At 37.9% G+C, this 20,101-nt stretch overlaps 1 long non-coding RNA gene across 1 annotated transcript; it reads left to right on the top strand.

Annotated features, from left to right (window-relative positions):
• The first annotated feature begins 1,931 nt into the window (after positions 1–1,931).
• LOC107518462 lies at positions 1,932–19,267 on the top strand. The gene is made up of 3 exons (XR_001598859.2): positions 1,932–2,191; positions 2,304–2,456; positions 17,679–19,267. It is a non-coding gene; the product is annotated as an uncharacterized LOC107518462 (long non-coding RNA).
• The last annotated feature ends 834 nt before the right edge of the window (positions 19,268–20,101 follow it).

Here is a 20,101-nt window from a genome sequence, read left to right as displayed (position 1 = left end):
AGCAACTTGGCCGGTAAACAGCTCCCCAGGTTGGAGAAGAGGCATTTTGCCTTGAAGGGATAGTGATAATATGCTGGGAAATGGCTCACACAAACCATTTCACCATTATTTTGTTATTACAGCCATTACGAAAATAGAAGCTATGTTTAAAATCTAGATGGCACATCTCTCTGTAGGAATTCCAATTCTTACAGAATCCGGTTTTCCTTTATATTCATGTTGTTGGGGAGAACGGCAGTGTGAGGAGACTCGTCTAAAGCATATGGGAGATAAGTAGGAACCCGAAGCCCTTGACATTAAAACTGTAGGAGAAATGTTCTATATACTTTCCTTGAAGAATTATGAATTATGACAGGAATAACAAATAATGCCCTGTGACACATAGGCCTCGTATTTAACCTCCACTTAGAAATAACTGAAGACACAATAGCCACATTTAATGGTGTGACCTTGAAGACAATGCTCGCCTGTGCTACTGGACATGGATGACCAAAACAAGCATTTAAAGATGGAAATGCTGCCTGCTAGGACACGTCATTTTTTGATTGTAAAAACTCAACACCATTTTTTAAAAGGGAAAAGATTATCTTCCAGAGAGGGTTTGAATGTAATTATTAAAAAGTAAAAAAAAATGAGTAAGAGCTGTCCTCGTTACCCAAAGTAAATAATGAATCATATTGACCAAGGAAGGAGCTTAAAAATCTTAGTATTTAAGATTGTGAAGAGGATGCTGAATGCCTCGTTATGATCAGAAATGGTTGATGCTGCAAACACTTTCTTCTTAAGAGGGTCAAGACTACGTTCTACCTCTCGGGACATAGACAACCAAGAAGGCTAGAATGGTCATTATTTGCAAAGAAATAGCAAAGGGGTAAGATATGATTACCAATGCTCTTTAAGACCTCAGATCTCCCATACTTAATCACCCAGAAATATTTCAGCTGCCTATGGTGACAAGATCATCTGTAGAATATACGACAAGAACTATATTCAGACTAGGATTCAGATGTGCCTTGTTCTGCCTGTGTGTTGGTAGCCAAAGGGCCACTTTCGTGATTGATGGGGAAGACCCTTGGGCAAGAATTGATATTTGGAAAAGAAGGATATACACAATAAGGGTGTCTTGGCAAGGGACACTGTTTCTGTGCATAGCAAGGTGCTTATATTTCAGATTTAACAGAAATACAAATCATACTTGATAAGATTTGCCAATAGTCATAACTACATCCATACCACTCACATAGGTTATTGTGAATTTATCACTGGCAATCTACACGACACTGTCTCCTTCCCATGAGATGAGAGACCTTTACAAAAATTTTTATTTTATTTCTCAAAAAAAAGTTATTGCTTTAAAAGTAGTGAAATGCACATTAAAAAAAAAAAACCCATGAAAAGTATTTCTTAGAGACTCATTTAAGCCATAAATCCAGAAGTTAGCCATGAAACAAAAATTTCTTCCACCCAGGCATTTCATACTGAAGTTGAAACAACATGAAAACAAATGTAACCAATTTAGGCCAGCAGATTTTTTTTTTCTTGAAAAAGTTTTTCCACTTCTGAAGAAATGCTGTCCTCTCAAGGGAGATGAACATGTCCGGGCCAGTGACTTTCTCATAAACAGGATTTGGGGGAGCTGTTTTCCATGCTGAAAACATCCAGATTCATCAAAAGAAAAAAATTTCTCACAACCAGCTAAACTCAAACCTTTACGGGAACAACATGTGAAATTTCTAAAATGTTTATATTCAGTGTTTCAAAGGCAAATACACTGTCCATATTATTGGGTAAATATTTCTTTTACAAAGTAAATATAATTTTCATTCTGAAAAACTTAACAACAAGGTTTTCCTCCTTCAAGGGAATTTGGAATTTAAAAAATCCTTATTTAAGGCAGTCAGTTTTTTCATAAAGTTGCCAAGTAGCTCTTAACGGAAAGGCCTGCTGGGGGTTTGGGAGAGGTGGAAACTCGACAATGGTTAACCCCATTTGAATTGTACATGGACGAGATAAGATATTTCCCATTCTTCATAGTTCCGGACTGGCTGGAACAGAACCAGTGTGGATCCAGGGCTGGGCTGAAGAGCTTGTTGGTGGAGCAGCACTGGGTGGCACAGAGTCACATCCTCTGTGACACGCAGCAAGGCCCACGCTTTTGTCTTGGGGGCAGTCACCCTGGATGGACCGAGAGGTGAGTAGGAGCACTTGCGCACAGCACACCAACATATGCGACAATAAGGCAATGAAAGTAAAGGACGCATTTCCAAGACTGATACGTTCTCAATTTATGTTTCAAACAAAAGGGAAAATGGTAGACTAATCAGTTCCAATTGGAGACCAAGAAACCACAGGCTCGGCTCCCCCAGGACTCGTGTGTGGACTCATGGAGGGATCCCAAGGGGATGGAGTCAAAATACAACAAGTAGAAATTACATGGTTGTTCTGCAGAAACTCAGGTAAGATATTGGGAGCTTTGAAGCCTCTCCCACATGGAATGTAGTTGGGAGGGGAGGTGGGAGATGTAGTGTTTTGAGATGACTGTTGGCCTTGGTTTGGGCAGCATGTAGTTGAGTGGGAAGGACAGGCCTGGGTCTGGAGCAAGGAGCAGACTGGCCCCTCTGGGGCTGGGAAGGCAGAGCCTAGATAGCCCAGGGGGCAGCACTGCAGATTTAGCAGAGGCTGAGCAGGTCTTCAAGGCCTGGGGACAGATCTGACACACCTACAGGGCATTAGGGGGTTCAGTGGCAGGTGGGTGGAAGAAAGCAGAGGGGCCTAACTGGTTGCAGAGAAGTCTATACAAAAGCACTTGTGGGTGTCACATGAGGACTCTGGCGTGTGTGTGTGTGTGTGTGTGTGTGAGAGAAACTACGTAGACCTGGGGTTGCTGCAGTTTCTAGTGGAGCCAAAGCCAGAGGCACAGGCCTTGTTGCTAAATGTGTGACCCAATTTTTACTTCTCTGTCGGAAGGCTTAACCAGAGAGTAGCTGTGTTTGTGGCTGGAATCAGTCCTTACTGCTATCACCCGGGGGTGAGAAATTCTTTTAAACAGTTGGAATGACACTTGCTAAAAATATTTTCTAGAACAGTATAAAATTATGTAAAGGAATATATTAAAATCAAATAATCATGTATAACAGGTGGATTTTTAAAGTGTCTTTCTCAAATAAAATTCACATAGATGTATGGATGTATACATATGTACGTATATGTGTATGTATGCATGTATATACACACACATATATGTGTGTGCGTGTGTGTGTGTGTGCATAAAAAACCAGTCATATATCAATTAAATCCTTAAGTAAAGAGCAAAGAGAGGAGAGTGTTTCTCTTTAGAGTTTTGTATTATTAATGCTTTCTAGGGAAGAAATGTAACAGTGAACTTTTATCACATGGTAGGTTTGGAGGCAGCTTAGAATTAGCTTCAAAATAAAGCCAACTGTAATTGAAAAATAAAAAAATATTAAAAAATAGAACAAGACAATATATTAACCCAGGTAATAAGCAAAGATCCAAAAAAAGAAAAAAAGCATCATGGGTACTGTTTTTATCTGGATTAAGAGTTTGAGATCTGCCTGTGAAATAGATTCCAGAAAAATAAAATATTAAATAAGTTAAAGAAAAGTCAAAAATATTTCACCTTCGCTAATAGTCTAAATATTCACAAGACATTTGTCACACTATGAGACACATGACTATAAATATCTAATTAAGTTGCTATTCCCAGGCCTTGAGCTATAATGAAATTCTATAAAAGAGCCTATAAACCAGTTATGAACCTATTTTAATCACACTTTGAATTAACACAAGAAAACAGGATCCAAGGAGAGGGCATAATTTTGACCCACACTAGACAGCCTTAAAATTCCAAACCAGATGACAAAGGGCTGCAGAGACAAGGACCATTTCTCTCATTTCTCTGTATGCAATCGGAGCATTGTACGGGGCTCTGCCTAGTCCGTATTCCATAAATTTTACAGACTGACTTGCAAGAGTCTCTTAAAAAATCATAAAAATGTCATTTAATTCAAGTTCTAGATTAGAATATCTTATGAGGCTCTCTGCCCAGAAATAATAAACTCATCAAATAAGAATGCCAACAATCGGACATGCTCATAAACCTAGTGTAAAGGGATCTGTGTTGCTAAGTTTGCATAAAGGAAGCCTCTGGCTTGTGGTCAAAAATCAAACACGCGGACACTGTGATTCAGCATTGTCATATCATCAGTCCAAGAAGGAAAACAAAAGGGGAGAAAAAGATATATGTGTGGTTAGATGCAGAAATGCCATAGCCAACAGTTACTGGCACACGGTCTGTGTGGGTGCCCGCGAAACTGCCACCACTCATGTGGGCTTCCAGAACCATAGATGCGGTTGTCGATGGGGTCGCTGGTTCAGGTTCCTTTCCAGAGAAGACAAATGAGAACAAGAATCTTTAAGTAGGGATATTAAAAACATTTATTCGACAATTATTTTTAAATGCCCAGTATGGGCCACTTATTGATTTAATTATTGGGGCTCCGAGAGTGAGCAAAATAAATTCTCTGATATTCAGGAGATTAAAAAATGCTTGGGAAATGAAGTATGATGCACTTTGAAGAGAATAAAATATAAATTACAGAGCAGTTATCTTACTCATAAATTAACACTAGAAATGCGCGCTTAGCACTGAGAGACGACATATAGGCACAATTTAGCCTGGTTCTGCTTGAAGCCATCCGCTTCACGTCACCACAGGAGCTAGAAAACCCTAGCAAGGTCCTCTAACTAGGGTTTAATGTCTGTAATGTCTGTTTGGGCTCTAACTTTGATCTCTTTTCTTTCTTATTCTGATCTGACTCTTTCCTCTTAAATCTCATTGCTGATTTTGTTTTCTGGTCTCGGACCGCCTGAGACTTCACAAAGTACGTTTAAACATTTTTTTTTTTTTTTGTATAGAAAGTTCTCAAGCATGTGTAAAGTTGAAAGCATCATGATTCAATGAATGATTCATTATATAATGAAACTCATAAGCTTATCACCGAGCTTCTACGATCACTGACAATGTGTCAATCTCGTTGCATTTATCTCTAACCCCTTTTTACAAAGTCAATTTTATTTTGATTGCTTGAGATAGTTCAAATTTTATTGTTATTGATAAATAAAGCAGTCCTGGGGCTAATGCCTAGCAAGGAATAGTTCTCAAAAATATTTTCTAAATGAGGGACTGCCTTCACTAAAACACTCTGGTTTTGTAGCGGGAGGGGCTTTCAAGTTGGCTAGGGTGGGGAAAAAGATGTTCTGAATTCAGTGTTAGAAGGTAAGGTTTAGGAGAAATCCTTTTTAGAACACACAAACCTTGTCCAGGTTTTGCTGTCCTGTTTCCCACCTATAGCCCAGGAACAGGAGGGATCCAGACAGGAAAAGAGGAAGAAAGTATATCATGGTAGCAGAACTAAAGGTAAGGTTCATCTTTCTTAACTCTCTGGAAACATTTCATCAAACATTATTCTATAACATGTAGTTACTTTAAGCAGTGCCATTTTTCTGGAAATACATTTGCTCAAGAATATTTAGTTCATTATTTAAGTTTAATTATACTCCACATGCGCACAGTATCAAAAGTACCTGTTCTAGAACCAGAGAATAAAGCAATACAAGTCTTAAAAGATTCAAGAAAAAACAGACGTGCTCCGGTGAACTACAGAGAGAATCACCATTAGAGCAATTTCCCAAATCTGAGTCTGGTTTAAATGTACTTAAAAAATTGTCAGTCAATGGAGAAGAAACAAAACTAATAAAAGCAGTCATCATGATATTAATTGAAAAACAAAACCATAGTGTCACCCAGGGATGACAAATCAGGAGACCTAATCTTATTCTGGCTTTCTGTCAATAGTCCAAATGACGAGCAGAGTTATAATCTCAACCTTCAGTTTTACCTGTCAAGCAAAACCACAGTGAAATCCCATTTGTATGGATGGCACGAGAATTCATCAACTAGTATTCGAGTAATATGTCATCTAGCAGGTCCTTGAATGATGCCATTTTTTCCAACATTGTCTCGTTATGTTGATGAGATGTAGAAACTTAACTCTGTGTATATCAATCAGCCTAGAGTAAAACTGGTTTGTTATATGTCATTTTGCTTAACGTATTGAAGACATTAAGTAAGGACTTACTATAGTCAGAAGACCGATCTGGGAATCAGAGAACCTAACGGGCAGGTCACAGAACCTGTTTGGGCCTCAGATTCCTGACAGTACGATGGGAGCATACTACCACGTCAGAGGTTTTCTTTACTGTTTCAAAGCAGCAGAAATCCTGCATAGATCTTCAATATGTGAAAGAGAGAAGACTGGAACTGCTCTTGTTGGAATAAAGGCAAGAGTTGCTCAGAGCCCCAACTACACAGCATCCCTCCCATCCCCCAGTCTCTTGCGGAACATGGTTTTAGAATCTCTAACCTCGAATTCCTTAAGATTTGTCAAATCTAGAACCCTATGATTGTATCATGGCTTAATAAACCTAAGGTCAAAACTACAAAACTACTGAGAAATGTAAATACATTATTTTTCTGTAGGAAAATTAGTAATATTTCTATGTGATATTTTAGTTTCTTAAATGGGATGCACCAGAAAACTAAATGCTAAAAGGCTTATTCCAAAGCTAAACCAATATACTTATTGGAATTTCTTCTCATCTGTCCCATCTCAAGGTAACGTTTTCTTTGAAATTATATTTAATTTTTTTTCCCATTACTAATTGACCATGTTTGGGTGACCGATTACTTTGTAATTACTTTAATGAAATACGATACAACAGGTTCTCTGAAATAATACTTTTAATCTACTCTTATGAAGCTTTTCTTGTGGACTAGTGATAGTCATTTAATTTTACAAAGATGATTGATTTACTGTTTTTTTTTTTCCACTGGCATCTTATCTGAACAGCATAAATGGCACATACACAGAGACAGAGTTCAGGAAAAATATAAAGACAGTTAATAGTAAACATAAGCTTTTTACCCCAATTATGCATTTCTGTATATACTACATGTTATTGGCCGAATTGTGTCTCCAATTTGTTGATTGCTCTAATCCCTAGTACCTCGGAATGTGGTGTTATTTGGAGCCTGTAACATGTGATTAAGTTAAAATGAGATTGTTAGGATGGGCCCCAATCCAATCTGACTGATGTCCTTTTAAGAAAACTTGGACATAAAGAAAGATACCAGGGATCTGAGCACACGGATGCTGTGAGGACACAGAGAGAAGGTGGCCATCTGCTAGCCAAGGAGAGAGGCTTCAGAAGAAATCAAACCTGCTGACACCTTAATTTTCAACTTCTAGCCTTTGAAATGGCGAGAAAATAAATTTCTGTTGTTTAATCCACCTAGTCTTTAGTATTTTGTTAATGCAGCCATAGCAAAGTAATACTCCATGTTTACACATACATATGCACGCCCACATACAGTATAGAAAAGAAAGCGTCTATTTATCTATCCACCTGTACACTCACACACACACAGATAGATTACCTCCTGAACATGTCATTCCCAAACCCTGAAAACGGCACCTCATCAAAATATTTAGGAATTTAGTGCATTGTTATTATGTGTGAACAAATGTTTTCATTTCACAGTAAAATGTGCCAGTTGTGCCTGGACAATATCCCACTTGTTTTTTAAATCACATCAAGAGATATAGCCCCTTCATATCCACCCAGTTTGCTACAGAAAGTTCAAATACTATTTCCTACTATGGAGGATTATATAGAGATGATGAAATTGGCTGATAATTGAACAGGAAGAATTTGAGGATGTAAAGTTAATTCTATAATTAGTGACATTTTCTTTCAGCTCAGTATTGTTGGATTGTTCTTATGTTCATGAGAATCACTTATGTAACACTTAAGTTTTGTTTTTGTTTTTTTGCCAAAGATTTTGGAAGCTCTGCTTTATAATATGCGATGACAGCAATAAATAAATAATTCCTCTGGCATTAATGATATTAACATTTTATGTAACTCATTCGTTAAGTTCTTAAGTGGATGCCCAAAGCTATTATAATTCAGTACACGGTCACTTAGTATGAAACATACACATTCTCAAGCACTATATTCATTTCAAAATTGATAGTACCATCAGGTCTACAAGGTCCTGAGAAGAATTTCATTTTCTCACTAGGCTAAAGTGATTGTGCTATGTTCCCTGACCTTCAAAAGCTTTCCGTCATTTTTCTGTCATGTAACGTAGAGGTTTTTTCCTCCATCCATTTCATTTAAATATGTGCCATGGGTAAATCCAATAAACTAAGTAGCCATTTAGTTAAAACCCTCATGAGGTCAGAGCTCTAGGGAATATTTCAAGGCACCAATGTCCCTTCTTCAACTCTGATTTCCTAGATCATTGATCATCTTCTACCAGCTCTTTGAAATAGATCCTCCTGCCACATGCCCTTTAATCCCCTGTGTTGAAAGGCATGCTAGGTCTGATACCTAGCAGCTGGTTGGATAAAAGGAGAGGACAGTCCTTCTTTCACACTTAATAATCTAAAACTCTTCCAAAGAGAGGTAAACTCTGTGCATTGCCAGACAGGAGTCCCCAAAGGTAAGTGGGGAGAACTCCCTTTACTTGCCAATACAAAAAGCTTTGCTGATAAACAGGTCTCTCCTCTCTTTTTCGATAATAAATCACATGGTCAAAGGTGCCTGTAGGTTGTTACGACATTTTTTCTTATAATTAGTGCTTCGCTGAAGAGCACATCAAGGTTGAGGATATAGAAGAAGGTCGAGTAAAACCTAGGGCCTGCACAGAGTAGGCGCTTAAGACTGTGCAATATAAATGAAGGAATGAGGATAAATATCTGGTAAGTGCTGGTTTAAACTAAATGAGATGGGCCTTTTTTTTTTTTTTAACCATAAGACCCCTCACAACTCAGATCTCCATGAGATGCCCATAGTATTTGGGGACCCTCAAACTTGTTAGCCACAGAACCTGTTTCCTCTGTAAGATATTTGAGAAAGTTTACACCAAAACGCTTTTGAATTACAGAAGGAATTAACTTCCTCTTACCTTCAACGGACAAGCCCAGAATTTTTAGATCCTCTCACACTTTTGTGGGCTTGGGCCCGCAGTGCCCCTCAGGAAAGAGTCCCCAGCAATCTTGATATAGACTCCGTTTTAAATTTTCCACAAGAGTACGACAGAAAAATCACTGCCAAGTTTATTTTAAGACTTTGTCACATTAAAAAATATATTTTTGGACAATAAAGATGTATTAGGTTGTTTCATAGTAGAGAAAGATTATGCAAGAGAAAGGCTGAGAGCATAGCGTGCCGTAGGGGAGTTTCAAAAAGGGAGGAGAAACAAGTAAACTTGGAAGACGTGTACAGATGGGAAAAGCTGCCCTCTACCCCTCAGCTAGGAAAAGAGCCTGACAGAGAAAAGGGCAGTTCAAACCAATCCAACAAGAATAACAGGTGGCCTGGGAATGCTGGCCAGGTTGCTTGCTTGTGCTGAACCACTCGGCAAGGGACAGTGGTTGTCCTCGTATCTCTGTAGTATATTCATTTTGTTATTCAGTAAATTCAGTACATTTTCCAATGACGACTGATTCTTGTTTAAACGTTATTTTTAAGAGTTTTGGTCATGTCTACTTACTTATAAGTTCAACGACAAACGAATGATTAATTTAATTTATGAATCTACTCAGTGTAGCTGCTAACTAGATGGTTATGAATATTATGTTGTTGTAGCACATAAAAACTTAAGTTATAGTGTTCATGGAAAATACAGAGATGAGCATATATACTTTGATTATGCTTATCAAAAATAATTTTAAAAATGAAGAAAAATTAAAACGTGAATAATAATTATTTTAGAGAGGTAATTATAGGTCATTCCTTTCTTTCTTCCTTTTGATTTTTCAAAATGTGGTTTGGGAACTTGTATTGTTTAAAAATACATAATTTTTAATGATCTATCTTTACTCTCAAGGGTATTTTGTCATCTAGGGGCTTTTTTTTTTTTTTTAAACTCAAGTTATTCATTACAAATTTTGTAGTGATGACAAATTTTAAAAAAAGAGATTGATGTATATATACTTTTTAAAAATTACATTCAAATTTCCAGGAAATCTCTATTTTGTTGATTACAAGATGACTGAAAAGGCAATAAAGTCTGCTTCATTCTGAGTCATGGCAGACGGCTTTCATTATAAACAAGATGTCATTTAAAGTTAACTTCCAATAACAGTTTTCCTCTATCTTCAAAAGGGATATAAAACTTTTACTCTCCAAAATGGTGCAAAGTTCTGCACAAGATTTTTGTTCTTTTTTTTTTTGTTTTCTGTGAAGGCTAGCGATCAAAAAATTTCTCCACTCCTTGAAGAAATCTCAAAGAATATTTTTCTTACATCTATAACCAACTGTAGATATAACAAAACAAACCTCCCACCAGATAATTAGAGTGTTTTTTCCTTTTATAGTCAATGATGGAAATCATGTGCAACATCAGAACTCAAACTTAATATGCTAAGAAAGTCTATAAAATCTCCTAAAACACAGACCTAGGACTAAATCTACTTACTGTCTATGGTCACCATCAAGTCTATCAGCAGGATGAAAGAGAGTGATGACACAAGTGGCTAGCACCCCCTCCTCAAAATAGAAACTCCAGGTATTTTTTCTAGGAATGACCCTAAGAAATCAATGACCTGTTTTCGAGATCCTAGATTTGAACTTTGGCCTATATTGTACTTTTAACATGGAACCTGCTCTGCTGAACAATTGAAAAGTAAATGTATGTTATTTCACTGTGAGGACATGATAATGACAAACTGATCAGGTAGTTAATCTCATAGTTTACTCTGACGACCATGTAGTTCTGGCTGATTCTGTTCTGCTCACTGGTACACCCCATCTCTTAGGGGTATGGCCCCAAGCAACTCTATTAAGTATTTGTATAATATGGTCCCTCAATCCATCATTTCTCTTCTTTAGAGAAACAATTATAGGGAAGAGACGTGTGGCTAAAAATCTAGAACTGAAATTACTGATTTTCTTATTTATGCCATTATGGAAGGAGAAGTCTGGAGCAAATCTTGGAGGAATTAGAAAAGTTTAAATTCTATTATCTACTTTCTTTGGTTTAAACTATCCCTGGAACATGAGTTTTGCCTCTTGGTATTTGTGATGGTTAATTTTATGTGCAAATTTGACTACCACAGAGTGCCAGATTAAATAATATTCTGGGTGTGTCTGTGAAGGTGTTTCTGGATGGGATGAGCATTTGAATCGTTGGACTCAGTAAAATAGATCTCCCTCCCCAATGTGGGTGGGAATCATCCAACCTGTGAGGACCTGAAAAGAGCAAAAGGCGGGAAAGGAGAAATTTACTTTTTTTTTTTTTTTGTCTCATTTATTGAGCTGGGACATCTCACCTCATCTTTTCCTGCTCTTGTACTGGAGTGTACAACATTGGCTCCCCTGTTTCTCGGGCCTTCAAACTGTGATTGAATTACACCACCAGCTTCCTGGGTCTGCAGCTTGCAGATGGTGGGACTTCTCAATCTCCATCATCACGTGAGCCAAATCTTCATAATACATTTCTGTATATTCTACTGGCTCTGTTTCTCTGGAAAATCCTGACCGATACAGTGTTCATTTCTCCTTTTACAGCCTATGGACAATCTTGTTGTTAAAGTATGAAAGATCTTTTGCTGAAAGCTCTGTAAACACAACATATTTTAATTCATTTCAGATCACTAATTCATGTAGTTTCTCTAATATTTTCCTCTTAATAGTATACTCTAGTGATTTTTTTATCCGAAGAAGCAAATAGCATTGGTGCTAGGTACTCTGTGCTCACAAGCAAAGCCGAATACATTTACATTTGTAAATATCCACTCCTGGAATATCATTGCTCATTCCTTTTTTTTTTTTTTTTTAAATTTTAACATCAGTGTTTGCAGAGACATCAGCCACCCCAAAGCAATCTGTCTTCCTTGTCTGTGCTTAACTGTGAAAATGCATCTTGATCTCCGCCTTATTCCCCAAAGTCATGACTCCAGCAGAAAAGCAGACCTTTATTACTAATTGATCTGGTATTTTCTTGTCCCCAAAGCACATTATGCCCAGACCACAGTTCTCCAGAAAGAAAACAAGTAATTGAATATTTCAGTTAAATGCGAAATTGCACTTTCCACTCTTCTCCCAACTAAGATAGAACTATGATTTCTGAAAGCTCAGAATATCTAGAAATCTTCTAACAACTCAGAGCAGATAAAACAGGGACGCTTTTATTCCCTTCATTCTAACTAAAGAAGGCAGTCAAATACATATTTTTCATTTCCACTTTCACATTTTCCAGATATATTCTCCATAGGATGCTGCCACAGTCTCAGATTCAGAATATTTTTTTCCTGGAGCTCATAATTTGTAATTGATTAAATAATATCCTCTTTGGTCAGCTTATGAGACGAGCTAGATTTTTTTTTTTTTAATGTTCTGAACTTCATGTACTGTGTATAATTGCTCAGTAGTTTAAGACCACTTTTTCTTGTCCCATTAAAATGTTAGAAAACAAACACATCTAACTGAATGGTTTTCCCTAAGCTATTTATACTAAGTTAATAACCTATTAATAATATGTAATGGGAGTTAACAGTGAAATAGAAAAACGCACATTACTTTGACAAATTACCCTTGGGGTCTGATAAGGTTTAAGTACTTATTTATGTACAGTGAAGAACAATCCAGTTAACAAGTATGCTAAGCCTTGCTACGCCACGGCCAGATTTGGTTCCAATTTATCTCACACCTTCTAGGAATGACCAGCAAAACGACCCAGTGGCTTATAAAAATTCCAGCAGGTGCTGATTTCTCTGAGGTATGAAGAAGGTGCTTACATTTAATGAAGCAAACAGTAGGACAAATATATATAAACTAAAATGTCATAGGCCTACTGCATGATTTCTTTGAATTTAGATCATTTACTTTGAAATCAAAGCCAGTTTGTCTGAGATATTTCAACTCTTAAAAATAGATTTAGACATCAATTTAGGTAATTTACAATAATCCCATCTGAACCCTTTATTTTACCTTTGAGAAAACTTGAGACCTCAAAAGGTTGTTTATCTCGTGCAAGATGAACTGGTGCTCAGGCTAGAGGGCCAGGGCTCCTTGTACCCAAGGATGCCACAATGGCACCAAATGAGAGGCCAGGTGTAATAGGGGAGCAAAGGCCCAATCACACTTTGGATTGCTTTTGATGGCTGAAAAGATCTTCATACTTTAGAAAAATCTTTTTCTGACTCTTATGTCCTAGAGGACTTCAAACTGGATTTGGGGTTCTATAAACACTTGACTGATGATATATATACTTGGATGGAATTTCCCTAAGTTTGTCTATAAAACATCAGTCTTTTCGATTACTGCTCCAAAAAAGGCCAACTTTAGTCAAAAAACTTGGGGAATCACTTTATGCTACATACCTCTTTTAGAAATAAAAACTTATCTTCGAAGAAAAAACTTTAGAATGTATCTGGCCACAGAAACTTTTTGTGTGTGTAGTATTTATTTTAATTACTACTCACATGGTCTAGAACATCTAGCATGCTATACTGTCTTGCATTCAGATGGTGCTCAATAATTGCCTGAGAGGTCGAACTGGTAAACATTAAATGTGTGAATTCCTTTAACATAGTCCTATATGTGTAACTTAACACAGGTTTTTCTGTGGTCTCGCAATAATTAGCTCCCAAGAACTATTTCTAAAGGGGTTAATTTTCAATAAATCTTTGAATTTTTGCTATTCAGGGAAGAAATCTGTTTTATTTTTATTCAATGCTGACTCATACACAATCTCCAACTCAGCAAGGACTTTTAGTGGGAGTAAGATTTAAAAGAGCAGAGTTGTCATTCCACTTGAGTTTCTAGAAAACATTTCTAATAAAGACTACTTTGGGTGACTGAGGAGATACACAAAGGCAGAATGAATATGGTTCTATTTCTTGAATGGGTGGCAGTCACACAGGTATTGTTCTAAAATTACCCTTAAAATTTGACAAATATATTTTATACATTCTTCTAAGTGTATATTTTGTGATTTTCAAAAAGAAAATAGAATACCACCTAACTATGTGCCTAATTGCATCCCTTCCTACCTACTGACAGGTGAGAATGAGACCATCGGCCATGTTTAGACCACTGAAAATCAGGTGAATGACCCTGGTCTTCTCTACCGGACATGGGATCAAAGGGGCAGGAGCAGGAAGCTGTGCGCTTTTTCTGGGTTCTAAGTTAATTCTTCATAGTATAATATTATTATTTTATAGTCCTATATGTGTAACTTACACAGGTTATTTTACTTAAAGTAGTGGTGTATTTCAGTCACAATATGACTCACATCTGAGGATTAAAATACATTTGTAAAGACACTTCGGAGAAACTTGGAAATGCAATTACATTATCTAAACTTCTGTTCCCTGCCTTGGAAATGGACAACACTATAGAGTAGTCTCATATTTATTCCCTAAGGTATTCTATATTTTAGTTCTTATTTATTAGTGATCATAGAGCATTAGCCATTTTATTTGTCAAAAAAGGTTTTATTAGTATTATTGTTCAGGTACCCCAAGGTCCACTATTGTCAAAACCTGATCTATAACATTTTTAAGAAGTGGAAGACACTATGGCTTTTAGTTTTCACATTTTAGTCTTCCTGAATAGAGTTCTCCTTGTTCTTATCAAAGAGGTAGTTAAAGAAATAATCCTCTTAAACATTTTAACAAACCAATGTAGAAAATGACTGAATATTTTCAAGTTCCTTTCTTAGCCCACAGGCTCAGGAATATAAATTAGGTGCACTGATATAAATGTTGAATCTTTAATATTTCACACCAAAAGAAATGCCTCCAGGTAGCTTTTAGCATACTGCTGTAATCTTGGGTAATGAATTAATCATATCCGTCCCTAACACAGGATGTTAAGGTGGAATTCATACCAAAGAGTATGGATCAGATAAGCAAGCACTTTTGCTCCTGAAAACTATTTCACCAGTACATTAGAGTTCATAGGATAGACTAATCTCCACAGACTAGGATCTAAAATTAATACAGGCCCCAAAGCCCCAGTCTCAGAACAGGGCCAGATAAAAATCCCAAATCAGGCTGCTAGAAGTGCTTGCGAGGAGAAAGGCGCCCAGGGAACTAGTAATATTAATTCAGTAAATAGGAATTTATCCCATTTACCTTTGTCCTGGGGCCTTTCTGATTAGCAGCCCACTTACAGCTAGAGTCGGGAGGGACTCTTTAGTGGAGAGCTGATTCCCTTAACTCAAGAGGGGTGTCTGCGAGTAGACTAACATTCCCTCAACCAGATTTCTGCCTGGATGAGTGACACATAATTAATATGGAGGTTGACAGGAAATGTTAATGCTCCTTGGTCATAATGAGTCGTGAGCTAACTCAATGGTCAACCCGTCCCACAGTGGTGGTGGGGGTGGGTGGGTGCATGTTATTTTGATTCTATAGAGTTATTTGATCCTTTATAAATTAAAGCCATTTTATGTTTTGCTATTTGCACCTCCAATGAGCTCCCCCATCCTTTGCTATTTTATGGTTTAAGTCATTTCTTACAAGGAATATCTTGGAGGCTAGGTAAACAGCATGGGAGTCACTATTAAAATTTAGTTTCATGCATGTAGCCGGCCTTGGAAAGAAGGGGGCCTAGGCTGACGGGCCTGCCTGCAGCCTTGGGCTGCTAAGGGGAAGGCCAGAGGTGAGCACAGCACTTCACTGAAAATCAGTAGGAGAAAATCAGAGAAGGGAGAACACTTACGAATGTATATTTATGACCCTCTAGCAATAAATCTCATATTACATGTTAGATGACCATTCCTTTCATCCATCCATCCATCCATCCATCATTCATCCATCCATTCATCCATTCCTTTAACAAATATATGTTGAGGATCTATAATGTTATGGTACTGCCCTGGCAATGCAGATTAGGCAGAAGCTCACAATGTGGTTTCTGTCCTCCAGTTTGTGCGCGGGAAGGGGAGCGAGGGAGGAGAGGGGTCGATGGAGAGAATACACGCCGTGCATGCTCTAAAGGCAGAACCTGAACTTTATCTCAATTATTTCTGGCTCTAATCCTGTAAGATGAATTTATCCAATCCTCATTATACAGACCTCCAAATTTTATTTTATTCTCTTAATTTCTATTTTTCAATTAGAGTTGACATTCACTATTAATTTATATTAGTTTCAGGTGTACAGCATAGTGGTTAGACATTTACATAATTTACAGAGTGATTCCCCTGATCAGTCTAGTACCCAGCCGACGCCATACATGATTATGATGTTATTGACTGTATTTCCTATGCTGTACTTCACATCCTGTGACTATTTCGTAACTATCGATTTGTACTTCTTAATCCCGTCACTGTTTTCTTCCAGCCCTCCGTTCCCCCTCCCATCTGGCAATCACCAGTTTGTTCTCTGTACCTATGAGTCTGTTCTCATTTTGTTTGTCCATTGATTTTATTCCTTAGATTCCACATATAAGTGAAATCATATGGTTTTTGTCTTTCTCTGTCTGACTTACTTCATTTAGTATAATACTCTCTAGGTCCATCCATGTTGTTGAAAATGATTTCATTTTTTTATGGTTGACTAATATTCGATTGTATATATTTATCACATCTTCTTTATCCATTCAGCTATTGACAGGAACTTAGGTTGCTGCCATATCTTGGCTATTGTTAATAGTGCTGCAGTGAACACAGGGGTGCATAGATCTTTTCAAATTAATGTTTTGGTTTTCTTTGGCATTGCTGGGTCATGAGGTAGTTTTAGACAGGTTTACTAATTTTAAATATAGGTTTTGTTTGGAAAGTATCACTCTTTTTGTATGTCATTGCTTGGTAACATAGAAGTCCTATACACAAGATGCTTAAAGTATAGGAGAAACTGATATATGTAAAAACTTTAATACAAGGTCAAGTGAGATGAATGCTATTAGAAAAGCACAAAGTACCAGAACAGAACATTTTTTATAAATAAGAGCTTGCTTTGATTTGGAAGGAATGCAGGGCAAAGGTTCCAGAGAGGAGCTGTCTTTCAAACTGGTTCCAAAGGATGTGCAGCGTTTCAAGGGATGAAGGAACCCAAGAGCTCGAATGCATCTGAGAAAGAATTTAAGTGCTTAAACACTGACCAGAAGGTGGCAGGGAGGGGTGCGGGAGGGCCTGGAAGTGTCTGCATGAGTGTGAGGTCTGTAGTGTGAGGAGTGAGGGGCTGGAGATCTATTTACAGGCACAATAAGGAAGGCGGCTGGGGGAGGGACAGGAACAGGTTGGGGTTTCGTAGAATGTAAGAAATGAGAAGACTGGGGTAAGATTCTTGTGAAAAAAAGCCTAATAGATAGGTCAAAATACAGTCTCTGGCCTTTCAAATATTTTCTAATTCCTCCAAAATGGAGAGAGCTGATGTTAAAAGTGTGTGTGTGTGTGTGTGTGTGTGTGTGTGTGTGTGTGTGTGAGAGAGAGAGAGAGAGAGAGAGCGAGAGAGAGAGAGAGAGAGAGAGAGAGAGAGAGAGAGAGAGAGAGAGAGAGAGAGAGAGAGAGAGATATGGAGGGGCTGAGGTTGAGAAGGAAAGGGGAAATGACAGACATTTCTGTCCACATTTAGGAGTAGAACAGAAGACAAAAAATGAAGTACCAGAAAATTTCAGCATGTGGAAACCAAAGAAGAGACTATCTTAAAGGTTGTGAGAATACAACTTGTTAAAAAATAAAACTACTTGGACTTTTAATTCACAACATTTCCTCAAATATATCCCATATGGACTAAAGACTTTTAAAAAAGAAACAAATTTTTGAAAACTAAAAGAAACTACAGATGAATATTAACCTGATATTCGAATGGAAAAGAACTTTCCAACTGTAAAAGCAACAGAAGATACAACTACATAAAAACAGAAAATGTATGTAACCAGGACAATATTTTGCCAAGATTGAACAGATGCATCCTAATTTTCCCCCTTTTTCACGTCCTATCTGCAGCCTCATCCTTCTGAGGCCAATCCACTGGGATGACTTGCCTGGAGCAGGGGAGGATGTAAATTTGCTTTCTTGAGCAAGGCTAGAAAGGCCTAAGAGCAAGGATTGCTAAATGCCTAAATCTGTTTAGCAGATCCTATAGTTTTCTGAGAGTGTGGAGAAGATACCACTTTTGTCCCTGAGGCTGAGGCCAGGATGCTGGCTTCTCTGTGCTGGAAGGATGGTTTGAGGCAGGAGAAGTTAAAAATAAAAAGCAAGAGAGAAGAAGGAAATGGGATGGCAGGACAAAAGAAATAGTCAGAAGTGTGTGTCTGGGCTTTGGCGTCTGATATGAGGGACTAGTAGGGAGGATGGATCAGTGACTTCATTGCCACTTGGCACTTGAGAGAGAGAGAGAGAGAGAGAGAGAGAGAGAGAGAGAGAGAGAGAGAGAGAGAGAGAGAGAGATGGCCTCTCAGGGTGCCCCTTGACCAATAAGGATGTTGGGTAGCCACCTCCAGGGAAACTTGCTGGTGTGGCCAGTAGGCACAGGGAGGCTTGGATGTGTAGCTTTTCCGGCACCCCTTGGTCCCCATGTGGTATGCCTGGGACTTGTCTTCTTTAGGGTCTTTGGAACTGAGACCCTGTGGGCTTGACACCATGGTGAGGGTGAGAAGCACTCTCAGTCCACTACGAGGAGATACCAAAGCCCCATCTGCACTGTACATGCAACTCCATTTGAAACAGAGATTAAAAAAGGATTAATCTTTTACTGATGCAGAACTCTTTCAAATAAATTTTAAAAACGCTAAAACCTCAGGAGAGGAATGGTTAAAAACAAGAACAACAAGAACGAAAAAATCCAAATTACCAATTTATAAACTAAGAAGTATAAATGGCTAATAAACATATAAATACTTAAAAAGTTAATCAAGAAATAAAATAACATTAGTATCATTTTCACTTACTGGAAGAGGAAATACTGACACAAGTTTTCTGAAAATCAACTTAGCAATATATATCAAGGACGTCCAAAATGTTTATATCTTTTGATCTTTTAATTCCATTTCTAGAGAGTTATCCTAGAGAAACCACTGGAAATGTGAACACATTTAACAGTGAAATTTAAAATTGGTCAAGATGTATGAGAATGTAAGTTATAGGACCTATATAGAGCTCACAGCTCACAAGCAGATAAGCATCTACCTGTTCTCATTTTAAAGACAATCTAGAAGAGAATCTAACTCCATTTAACTTCTTTGCTATTCTAGTTCAATCTTTTATCAACTTTGCAGTAAAGCCATCATTCCTGATGCCCAGTTGAAATACATTCTGCTTTAATTTAAGCCCATGTTTAGTCTCATGTGGACACAATGAATAACTCTGTGGAATCCTTTCATTATATTAAAAAAGTCCTTTCTTGGCCCTCATTTTTCTTCCTTCTTTCATTGAGCACCATTCACTTCTGAGACTAACGCTGTTTCTGACTTGTTAGATTGCCCTTGGCACCCATGGGGCCCAGGTCCCTGAGGTCCGTTTGCTTCCTTAGCCCCTGGATGGAAAATGGCCACAGAGAGACAAGCAGACAATTGCAAAATGGTGTGAAAAGAGCTCGGACTAATGACTATACCGGATCTATGGGTGCATGGAGGAACCAAGGTTGGTCTATGGGAGTCGCATATCAAGGAGAAGGAAGCTCAAGAGTGGATGTGAGAGCTGAATAGGATTCCCCAAGTGGACAAGGACAGTGATGAGGAAGAGAGGTGAGTGTGGTTATTTCAGGCAGTGGAAACATTTCAGGCAAAAAAAATACATGGGGAGAGAGTGTGTCCTCATGGAGAGAAGCTGTTCTGTGTGGTTATGAGTGGAGGTGCCAAGTGGGATACACGATGATAAATGGGAGTTTGGGGGCTAGCCTTACGAGTCATGTTAAAGACTGTGGATTTCAATCTATAAACAACATGGAGTCGGTGAATAATTTAAGTAGGTGAAACATATTTTAATGTTAACCAAGGATACACACAGATACTTTGGATGGTAAGTTGGATGCATGAGTACCAGATATAATAAATT

Source organism: Rousettus aegyptiacus, unplaced genomic scaffold, assembly GCF_014176215.1.
Source record: "Rousettus aegyptiacus isolate mRouAeg1 unplaced genomic scaffold, mRouAeg1.p scaffold_m13_p_1, whole genome shotgun sequence".
Classification (NCBI taxonomy): Eukaryota; Metazoa; Chordata; class Mammalia; order Chiroptera; family Pteropodidae; genus Rousettus; species Rousettus aegyptiacus.
Note: the sequence above shows the minus strand (reverse complement) of the source record. Positions and strands in the feature narration are given on the sequence as shown.